The following is a 12162-nucleotide window of genomic DNA, read 5'->3' on the forward strand; positions in this document are numbered from 1 at the left end:
GATTGTGATGGCTGTGAGGGTCCTCTGGTCGCCAGCGCAAACAGCCTAGTTGACCAGGCAGTCAACGGGGAAGCCTGGTATTATTCTGAGCTGTAGGGGTAAAAGAGCCCTCAAAACTGATCATAGGTATGTACAGGTACACACAAGAGTCCAAGAACCAACATAGTCATAGAGGAGAGACGAAGAGCTAGAACCCAACACTTGTAAGTACAAAACGGTGAGAATAAATATAGCAAACCAAAAGGAATAAAAAAAAAATCCACACTATAAAGGAGTAATAAAGGTAATAACGGTAATAACAAAAGTAATGTATAGTAACAATGTGTGCTCGTGTGCCTTTTATTATCTTGGACACGGAGCTGTATATACATATTTACCAGACATCTGGAAAGCTGAAGAATGGGAATCTTTGTTGAGGAAACGTTTCACCAGCCAGTGGCTTATTCAGTCCAACGTAGAAGACCAGTGAAAGATGAGAAGTGTAAGGTAATCAGTCCCTCAGCCTGGGGCCGAGGGACTGATTACCTCAAACTTCCCCTCTCATCTTTCACCGTTATTCTTTGTATTTGACCGAAAAAGACACTGGCTGGCGAAACGTTTCCTCAGTAAAAATTACCAAATATTGTCTGTTTTATAAACCATTTACGTCACGTGTGGCACCTGAGGCCGGGCCGCCGGGGCGATGATTTCCACGACTTGTAACATTAACACTGTCGAGGGTCTCACAATCATGTGCTTCCCAGTGCTGACGATTTTGAAAAAAAAAATCTTTCCAAAGAAAAATTCTCAGTGATTTTAAAAGTGTAATAAAACAAGAATGAGTGAAACCTGATTACCACTTACTGAGATATGAAGTTGTGAAAGTGCTGTTTCTGGATGTTTTATGGCAACACCGAGTGCTTGATACATGCACCAAGTTGCTGAGTTTTAATTTTTTCAGTTTTTCTAACTATTTTTTTATGGGTCGTACGTTTTATACACAGCCCTCGATATAATGGATCATTATATGACGAGCTTTAAAAATTATGGGCGAAATTCACCGTTAAAATGGTATTTTTAGCTCTTTCACTTTCAGTGTTATTGCAGTATATCTGTAAACTGTGTGTACAGTACTATATTAGGTGTAGAGTACTTCAGTGTACTGTTATTAATGTTTTTTATCATTCCCATATAACAGACACCCATGTTAGTCTGGTATATAAAAGGTTTACTGTGTATCTCTTCATATCATATTTCACTTCTATTTATTTCTCTATCACACTAAACAAATATAAACACTAAACACAAGTAAACAAATGTAAACTGCATTTATTGGTGCCCACAATACCCAGCACACAACAACTGCACACACCTAGAACACAGACCCATTTTCTCTGATGTCCAAACCAGGCCAATTGAGACCATTTTGTAGGTGCTTCAACTGTGACGTAAATTTACATCATCAGCAGTTTAAGGGCTAACAGACAGCACATGGAGGTTGACCGGTAGGTGGCAGTGACATGCATGGTGTAAGTTTTTATTAAGGCTTTGGGTACATAACCAGGATGTGGGCCAAAGGACCGCCACCTGGAGTCTACCTGGAGTTGCCTCCAGAGGTCACGGCCCTGTGGCCTGGTCCCAGACCAGGCCTCCTGGTTGCTGGCCAAATTGATCAAGCTGTCAGTGTTCACCTGCAGTCCAGCGTACGTACTACAACCCAGCTGAGGACTTTACAGAGTTCCGGGATTGAACCCGCGGTCATAGAGTCTCAAAACTCCAGCTGGAGTTTTGAGACTCTATGACCGCGGGTTCAATCCCGGCCGGGGGTATGGTTTATTTGCAATCGTGTCATTACGATTTCTTAAGTCATTATGATGCATCTTTCTCACCTTTATTCTAAGTACAGTTCTAGGGACTTTAAGTTCTCCCAGTAATTTAGGTGCTTGACTGAGTTTCTACTACCTGTGAAGGTTCTCTGTACATTTTACAACACAGCAATTAGGCCTGCCTTGAAGGAGGCTGTTGGTACACATCCTCTCTTCAGTGACCTGAAGAGGGGATATCCAGTGTCTTGGTTGGCAACGCACCCAGCTGAGTGTTTGTGGTTCGATCCCCGACATAGGTGGAAACATTGCAGCTAGCAGTGACAACTTAGTTCATCAGGCCCTGATCCATTTGGAGGCCTGGTCAAGAACCGGGCCGCAGGGATGTTGACCTCCAGAACCTCCAGGCAGGCCTCAGGCAGGTAGACGTGTCGCACAGTCTGCAGGTTCAGTCCCAAGATTGCATACTTCCTCCAGTCAGAGTTCCTGCTTGCCATGGCACCTTGCAGTGGCTCACTGCATCATCAACACCATTTTTTAGCCCCCCTTTTTTCTTCCCACATATTAGGATTTTTCTGTCTACTGTATGAATTGCTTTGCCTAGCATCCACACCAGTGCCCTGTGTGGGCAAGCAACCAAAATACTGCCTGTACCATATACCCAATAAACCTAAGGCTCACCTCTGAAGACTGTTCAACTAGATATCATTATACATTTGTAGGTAGCTTCCAATGGGGTGGTAGTATACTTTAGAGAGAGCTGAACTTTCAAATAAGCTGAGGTAGGATACAGCTCATAGCCTGTAAAACTGACCTTTAAAAAAATAAAGAAAAGAGAATCATCATCGACTTGGCATGTCTTTGTTTTGAAGGTTCTATTTATCCAGCCTATCAATTTTCTTTCATTTGCTATAACATTATTGTGTTCCTTGAATATGAGATATTCTGACATTATGACTCACAGGTCTCTCACAAAGACTACGTACTATTGAGTGGTCTGAGTCTGTCTTGTACTCTGATCTTGTATTTAGTTCCTTCATTCTTTCGTGACATAGTAATTGAAATTTGTCCTCGTTTGATATTATACTGTTGTCAGCAGCCACTTTCATAAAAATGCTAGTATCACCTGTGATTACTTATGATTGCACTTGTTGAAGGCTTTTACAGAGCGTATACTACACCTGTATACTACATGACTGCCAGATTTATGAACTATTTCTCTATAAGCTAAACTTTTTTCTCTATTTTTTGTCGTACCCGCCCCCCCCCACCCTCGTGAGGCCAAGTACCCCTTAAAGTGCATCCAAGACCATGTCGTAATGGACCAACGATTGCAAAAGTCAGGAGCGACCAGTTCTGAGCCCATGTTGACCTGGGTTGTGCAACTCCTGCGATTCCACATGATTGGTAATCTTGCTTCTTAATCTGGGGTGTGAGAGGAGAGGTGAAGGGAGAGACAAAGATACCTTTGACGAGTTTCAGAGTTTTCCTACTCTCATAGCCCGGCCCTGACCCAGACTTATCTGGTGCTAGCCTGGTCAACCAGGCGGTTGCTGCTGGTGGCCTGTTGACCTACATATCCATCACAACCTGGTTGATCTGGTACTTAATAGAAATATTTGTCCAGCTCGTATAAACTCAGTCAAGCACCTAAATTACTGGGAACACCTGAAGTTTCTAGAACTGTACTTCTTAGAATGTAGGGGATTAAGATACATCATAATGCACACCTGGAGGGTACTGGAGGGGTTAGTCCCTGCACACCAAAATTACTACTTATGAACACTAGAGACTTGGTAGACGGTGCACGACACCTATAATGAAAAGCAGAGAATGATAAGTACACTGAGAGAAAGAACTTAATAAGTGTTAAGGGACCACGACTCTTCAACGCCTTCCCTCCATACATAAGAGGGAATACCAACAAAGCCTTAGTTGTCGTCATGAGGGAACTCGACATATTCCTCAAAACAGTTCCCGAAAAACCGGGCTGTGGTGCATGCGTTTGCCTGCGCGCAGCGGTCACAAACAGCTTGATCTATCAGGTCAGCAACCAGGAGGCCTACCTGGAGGGCATTCCGAGGAATCAACGCCCCCGTGGCTCGGTCCATGACCAGGCCTCCCGGTGGATCAGGGCCCGATGAACGAGACTGTTACTGGTCCGGGACCAGGCCACTGGCAAGAGGTACACAGTGAACACCAGAAGCGACACCAGGTAAACTCCAGGTAAACCAGGTAAATCTGACTATTATCTCAGTTTGTTTACACTGCATGCCCAGCCATAAAAGTGTTTATCTTCAGCGAGGTTATCATAATGGGTTATTCAAGCTTATCTACTATACTTTCAAAGCTTCAAGCACACCAAGGTTACAGTCGCCGTCGTCAGAGCATTTTCTTTGTCTAATTTATCAGCTTTATCGTGTAGCAATAAATAAATGCGAGATGGAATTCATAATAAGCTAAAATTCCTTCATTTATCTTTGAGTGAAGATTTTAAGTCCCATTACACATGTCGAGACGTTCATCACACTGACTTAACTTAATTTTTGAACCATTAAGAAACCAAAAATATCACCTTGTAACTGAAAACTCCGGGTGTTAATTGGGTTTACTACAACAACAACAACAACAACAACAACAACAACAACAACAACAACAACAACAACAACAACAACAACAACAACAACAACAACAACAACAACAACAACAACAACAACAACAACAACAACAACAACAACAACAAGAAGAAGAAGAAGAAGAAGAAGAAGAAGAAGAAGAAGAAGAAGAAGAAGAAGAAGAAGAAGAAGAAGAAGAAGAAGAAGAAGAAGAAGAAGAAGAAGAAGAATTTATTTCCATAGAAAGTTTACGGGTGGTAGAGGTTTGCCTGAAGGCCACAGTAAGATATACCTTTGATTAGTTCAGTCTTTCTACTCTTGGAGCCCGACCATGGGCCAGGCTCGTAAGTACAGCATTTCTGGCAGACTTAAGACTACACTAAGACACTACTGCATATACGTAGTTACACATATATGATAAATATAAACCACTACCTGGAAGCTCACCCATAAAAAATAGTTAAGATCAGCCGGGCTGTGGCTCGTACGTTGGACTGCGTGCGGCCAGCAGTAACAGTCTAGTTGATCAGGCCCTGATCCATCGGGAGGCCTGGTCATGGACCGGGCCGCGGGGGCGTTGATCCCCGGAATAACCTCCAGGTAAGGTATTTAACACCACTGGGACTTACAATAAGTGATGTGCTGTAAGGTGTTACATGGCAGGTTAGTATACTGGACTTCAGTACTTAAGTGTACAATAAATGTGCCTAAATCAACACTGTATAGATTTTAGGTGAGGAAGTGTCAACACGGGGAGAGGCTCGTCTGCCACTTCACTCTTGGTTGGGTCCATCTACCTGGAGGTTATTCCAGGGGTCAACGCCCCCGCGGCCCAGTCCTTGACCAGGCCTCGGGGTGGATCAGGGACTAATCAACCAGGCTGTTACTGCTGGCCGCACGTAATCCAACGCACGAATCACAGCCCGGCTGATCCGGCACTGACTTTAGGTGTCTGCCCAGCTCCCTCTTGCAGACAACCAGGGGTCTATTGGTAATCCCCCCCTCATGCCTGGTGGGAGGCTGTTGAACAGTCTTGGGTCCTGGACACTTGTTTTCTCTCTTACTAACTATTAAGTGAGAAATCTTCCTGTCTTTACAAGTGAATTAAGAAAGGGATGACTGGTGATAAGCATCTTGGGAGGAGCCTCGAGAAACATGATAGTAAACAAAAACAAGAGTCACTTGAGGGTTGAAATACTTTTACTGTCCTTATTGATAAAGTTCAAACAGGTTATTTAATTTAATATAATTGCATATTTTTATTACCCATTTACGATCTCTGTTTGCTTGCAAGCATTTAGCAAGATTTGTGGTATCCGAGTCATCAGAGGATGTATACACCCAGAAGTATATTTCTTACGGTATATATATATATATGCTGAGAGTTTGCTTTAATTCCTCTTTCAGTGATTAATATATTCTTATCTGGTGGTGAAAAGTATTATGTGAAGTTCGAGCTGTTTAACAGCCTACCACCACACATGAGGGGGATAACCAATAGACCCCTGACTGTCTTCAAGAAAGAGCTGGACAGATACCTAAAGTCAGGATACCAAAAGGCAGGAGATGCAACATTCCCCCGATGAAAAGCAAGGGCGCCACGAGTACACTGAGAGACAACACGTGTCCGGGGCCCAAGACTGTTCAATTCCCTCCCAGCATACATAAAGGGGGATTACCAATAGACCCCTGGCTGTCTTCAAGAAGGCACTGGACAGGCACCTAAAGTCAGTACCTGACCAGCCGGGCTGTGGTTCGTACGTCAGCTTGCGTGCTGTCAGCAGTAACAGCCTGGTTAATCAAGTCCTGATCCACCGCGAGGCCTGGTCATGGACCGGGCCGCGGGGATGTTGACCCCTGAGACACCCCTCCATGTAGACCCTGGTATAGGTCGACAGGCTTTGACACCTAAGTTAAGATCAATCATCCTATCCCCGACACTAGGAATATCAAACTGCTTACTGGTAGCTTTACGAAAGGCAAGAATGAAGCACAGCCTTGGTAAGCCAGTGGCCCAGTGGTTGCTGCTGCTGTTGTTGCTGCCACCCACCATAGCACCGACACCTAGTTAGTTTGACAGATTTATGGTGTACCCCCATACCAGTGGGCGGCACACACACACCTTACCCATCCTGTGGTCAGTAGTCATTCCGTAACTACCTTTACCTCTGATGGATTTCGAGAGTTTTCCTACTCTCGCAGACCGGCCCTGGGTCAGGCTTATGAAATCACAGAACTGAATGGGTTTCGAACCGGGCCACGGGGGCACTGACCTCCCGGAACAACCTCCAGGTAGACTCCGGATATGGACGGTAGTCACCCCGTAACTATACCGTAGGTGGTAGTCAACCTTTACCCATCCTATAGGCAGCAGCTATCCTGTGTCCATCCAATATGAAGGACTTATCCTATACCCATCATGTGGGTGGTATCTACGTATCCTGTGGGTGGTATCTACGTATCCTGTGGGTGGTATCTACGTATCCTGTGGGTGGTATCTACGTATCCTGTGGGTGGTATCTACGTATCCTGTGGGTGGTATCTACGTATCCTGTGGGTGGTATCTACGTATCCTGTGGGTGGTATCACCCTATATTTATGCTATAGGCATGGGCATACCCATGGTGAGGGCAGTAGTGATCCCGGCAGTGTCTGCGTCAGTTGTAACTCTGCTTGGCTCACCGTTCAACTCAGCTCTATTACTAAACAAGTGATGTCAGCATTATATCTTTCCATTGTGACGAGATTAAGTTCGCTGTGTGGGCGAAAAGTTGTCCCTATCCTTTCTAAACCTGAAATGATCATCCAGAATCCCCTGTAACAGGTTACAGTATGCCTTACCTGGACGGAGTATACCTGGAGGGTGTTCCGGGGGTCAACGCCCCCGTGGCCCAGTCCATGACCAGGTTTCGCCATAACGCCAGATCACTGATAATAATCCTGTTATTTTGTTTACTATCGATTCACTGGATCAAGAGCCCATGACAGGCTTCAAAGCAGCCCACTCCATGACTCGTATTATAACTCTTGACTAGTATATCTTACTAACCTAGTACTGTAATAAGACAGATCTATAAACATTCTTGGAGGGAAAGCTAGTTAGGAAAAAATAGTATTAGGAATAAATTCTTAAGTGCAACAACGTGGTGTCAAAGTGCAATGCTTGCAACATGTCTGAAAAAAATTAAGGCATGAGATCTGAAATATGCAGGAAGTGTGTACTTGTTTGAGTACCAACAATGGCCTCAGCGATGGTAACTTGTATACAACGTGTGCTTGTCTGAGTACCAACAATAACTTCAGGGATGGTAACTCACTGAGTGTATGTCAAATGATCAAATACTCAAAATCCACAGTACAAAGCGAATCATTAGCAAACATTTACCTCGAGTCAGTGGAGGCTCGAACCTACGAACTCTGGGACAAAATACACACTACTATCCACGTCAAAATTCGTAGGTTTGTAGCCTACTTTGGTCTAGGTTTGTAGCCTACTCTGGCCTAGGTTTGTAGCCTACTCTGGTGTAGGTCTTTAGCCTACTCTGGTCTAGGTTTGTAGCCTACTCTGGTGTAGGTCTGTAGCCTACTTTGGTCTAGGTTTGTAGCCTACTCTGGCCTAGGTTTGTAGCCTACTCTGGTGTAGGTCTGTAGCCTACTCTGGTGTAGGTTTGTAGCCTACTCTGGTGTAGGTCTGTAGCCTACTCTGGTGTAGGTCTGTAGCCTACTCTGGTGTAGGTCTGTAGCCTACTCTGGTGTAGGTCTGTAGCCTACTCTGGTGTAGGTCTGTAGCCTACTCTGGTGTAGGTCTGTAGACTATCCTGGCCTGAGACATGTGTGTACCTTATACCTTTGATGAGTTTCTATAGTTCTACTCCTGGAGCCCGGCCGTGGGTCAAGCTCGTCTGGGGCTAGGCTGGTCAACCAGGCTGTTGATGCTAGAGGCCCACTGCCCCACATATCCATCACAGCCTGGTTGATCTGGAACCTAGAGAAGATACTTGTCCACTTTCCTCTTGAATTTAAATAAATCCGACTTTTTTTTTGGGTTATCCCAGGTTCTCTATACAAATGCTGCTATGTATGGTAATCTATGTAACTGTATTTGTGTATACCTGAATAAACTATCTGGTAAGATGTTGAATAATCTGGAGTCACGGATGTTGATACAGTGTTCCCTTATTGTGCATATCTCTCGCTCCAATAAATGCTTCACGTGTTCTACAAATTAAAAACATAAGAAAGAAGGAACACTGCAGCAGGCCTACTGGCCCATGCGGGGCAGGTCCATGTCAACCCCGGCTTGCATACCTGGAGGTTACCTGGAGGTTATTCCGGGGATCAACGCCCCCGCGGCCCGGTCCATGACCAGGCCTCCCGATGGATCAGGGCCTGATCAACTAGGCTGTTACTGCTGGCCGCACGCAGTCCAACGTACGAGCCACAGCCCGGCTGATCCGGCACTGACTTTAGGTATCTGTCCAGCTCTCTCTTGAAGGCAGCCAGGGGTTTATTGGTAATTCCCCTAATGCTTGATGGGAGGCTGTTGAACAGTTTTGGGCCCCGGACACTTATGGTGTTTTCTCTTAGTGTACCAATGGCGCCCCTACTTTTTATTGAGGGCATTTTGCATCGCCTGCCCAGTCTTTTACTTTCGTAGGGAGTGATTTCTGTGTGCAGATTTGGGACCATTCCTTCCAAGATTTTCCAAGTGTAGATTATGATACATCTCTCCTGCGTTCCAACGAGTACAAGTCAAGTGCTTCCAAGCGTTCCCAGTAGTTAAGGTGCTTGGCAGAACTTATACGTGCATTAGAGATGAAGAAACTAATAAGATAAACAGGTACGGACAAACATTACAAATGCAACGATAAATAAATTCCTCAGAAAACTTGTCAATAATACACTCTGTACAGTGTAGGAAAAGTTGGAAGAGTCCGCACAGATAAACAAGTGTGAAGGTGGTGAGAGGTAAAGAACGTAACAAAAGGAAAGGCAAAACAGAAAAGATTTAAGGCAATGGAGAGGCGTAAATAAAAGAAGAAAGGAAAGTGAGAGTACCATTAGCAAATGAAACGCCAGAACCTGAGGAAACACTTTAAGGAAGGTAAACAATCACATGATTCACTGTAAGTCCTTCAAGAGAGTGCAAGTTCAAGGTTCTCAAGGGTGTCTTTCTTTATTTCAAATATTCCTAATACTGTCGGTTTTCTAAACCATTCATCACACATTCCTAATACTGCGAATATATTGTTCTCCTTATATGTATGGAGACAAGAACTGCGTCGCGTAATCTAAGTGAATCATATTAATGATGTATAGAGCTGTATTATAACCTACCTGGAGGATGTTCCGGGGGTCAAGGCCCCCGCCGCCTTGTCCTTGACCAAGACTCCCGGTGGATCAGGGCCTGATTAACCAGGCTGTTACTGCTGGCCGCACGTACTCCAACGTACGAACCACAGCCCGGCTGATCGGGTACTGACTTTAGGTATCTGTCCAGCTTCCTCTAGACTTCTGTTGCTTATGAATGTTGATATACTATTATTATTATAGTCAATGTAAACGCTAAACCCGTACGGGTCATACACGCTGCACTTAATATAAATTTAAGCACTCTGCTAGCCTCATCGTGGACACTCGGGCACTGCTGTCTTGCCTTCAGATGTCTGCTTATCACAACTCCCAATTCCTTTTCTCATTCTGCATCATCAAGTTTAATATTATTTAGTTTATAAGTGCTAGAGTTACTTACATCCATGAGAGTTAACACTTTACAATTTTCCATATTGACCTTCATCTGCCACTTTCTTGACCACAACATTATCTTGTTTTATCTTGTTTGTATCATTCTGAAGTTCACTGGTATCATTCTGAACTTCACTGGTATCATTCTGAAGTTCACTGGTATCATTCTGAACTTCACTGGTATCATTCTGAAGTTCACTGGTATCATTCTGAAGTTCACTGGTATCATTCTGAACTTCACTGGTATCATTCTGAAGTTCACTGGTATCATTCTGAACTTCACTGGTATCATTCTGAAGTTCACTGGTATCATTTTGAAGTTCACTGGTATTCTGAAGTTCACTGGTATCATTCTGAAGTTCACTGGCATCATTCTGAAGTTCACTGGCATCATTCTGAAGTTCACTGGCATCATTCTGAAGTTCACTGGTATCATTTTGAAGTTCACTGGTATCATTTTGAAGTTCACTGTTATTCTGAAGTTCACTGGTATCATTTTGAAGTTCACTGGTATCATTCTGAAGTTCACTGGTATCATTCTGAAGTTCACTGGTATCATTCTGAAGTTCACTGGTATCATTCTGAAGTTCACTGGCATCATTCTGAAGTTCACTGGTATCATTCTGAAGTTCACTGGCATCATTCTGAAGTTCACTGGCATCATTCTGAAGTTCACTGGCATCATTCTGAAGTTCACTGGTATCATTTTGAAGTTCACTGGTATCATTTTGAAGTTCACTGGTATCATTTTGAAGTTCACTGTTATTCTGAAGTTCACTGGTATCATTTTGAAGTTCACTGGTATCATTCTGAAGTTCACTGGTATCATTCTGAAGTTCACTGGTATCATTCTGAAGTTCACTGGTATCATTCTGAAGTTCACTGGCATCATTCTGAAGTTCACTGGCATCATTCTGAAGTTCACTGGCATCATTCTGAAGTTCACTGGTATCATTTTGAAGTTCACTGTTATTCTGAAGTTCACTGGTATCATTTTGAAGTTCACTGGTATCATTCTGAAGTTCACTGGTATCATTCTGAAGTTCACTGGTATCATTCTGAAGTTCACTGGTATCATTCTGAAGTTCACTGGTATCATTCTGAAGTTCACTGGTATCATTCTGAAGTTCACTGGTATCATTCTGAACTTCACTGGTATCATTCTGAAGTTCACTGGTATCATTCTGAACTTCACTGGTATCATTCTGAAGTTCACTGGTATCATTCTGAAGTTCACTGGTATCATTCTGAAGTTCACTGGTATCATTCTGAAGTTCACTGGTATCATTCTGAACTTCACTGGTATCATTCTGAAATTCACTGGTATCATTCTGAAGTTCACTGGTATCATTCTGAACTTCACTGGTATCATTCTGAAGTTCACTGGTATCATTCTGAAGTTCACTGGTATCATTCTGAAGTTCACTGGTATCATTCTGAAGTTCACTGGTATCATTCTGAAGTTCACTGGTATCATTCTGAAGTTCACTGGCATCATTCTGAAGTTCACTGGTATCATTCTGAAGTTCACTGGCATCATTCTGAAGTTCACTGGTATCATTCTGAAGTTCACTGGTATCATTCTGAAGTTCACTGGTATCATTCTGAAGTTCACTGGTATCATTCTGAAGTTCACTGGTATCATTCTGAAGTTCACTGGTATCATTCTGAAGTTCACTGGTATCATTCTGAAGTTCACTGGTATCATTCTGAAGTTCACTGGTATCATTCTGAAGTTCACTGGTATCATTCTGAAGTTCACTGGTATCATTCTGAAGTTCACTGGTATCATTCTGAAGTTCACTGGTATCATTCTGAAGTTCACTGGTATCATTCTGAAGTTCACTGGTATCATTCTGAAGTTCACTGGTATCATTCTGAAGTTCACTGGTATCATTCTGAAGTTCACTGGTATCATTCTGAAGTTCACTGGTATCATTCTGAAGTTCACTGGTATCATTCTGAACTTCACTGGTATCATTCTGAAGTTCACTGGTATC

At 43.4% G+C, this 12162-nt stretch overlaps 1 protein-coding gene across 1 annotated transcript in view; it reads right to left on the reverse strand.

The window, feature by feature from the left end:
• LOC128695600 (uncharacterized) overlaps positions 1-12162 on the reverse strand; it is a 295135-nt gene that overhangs the window by 45863 nt on the left and 237110 nt on the right. The window lies entirely within an intron of this gene.

Source organism: Cherax quadricarinatus, chromosome 42 (assembly GCF_038502225.1).
Source record: "Cherax quadricarinatus isolate ZL_2023a chromosome 42, ASM3850222v1, whole genome shotgun sequence".
NCBI classification, from domain to species: Eukaryota; Metazoa; Arthropoda; class Malacostraca; order Decapoda; family Parastacidae; genus Cherax; species Cherax quadricarinatus.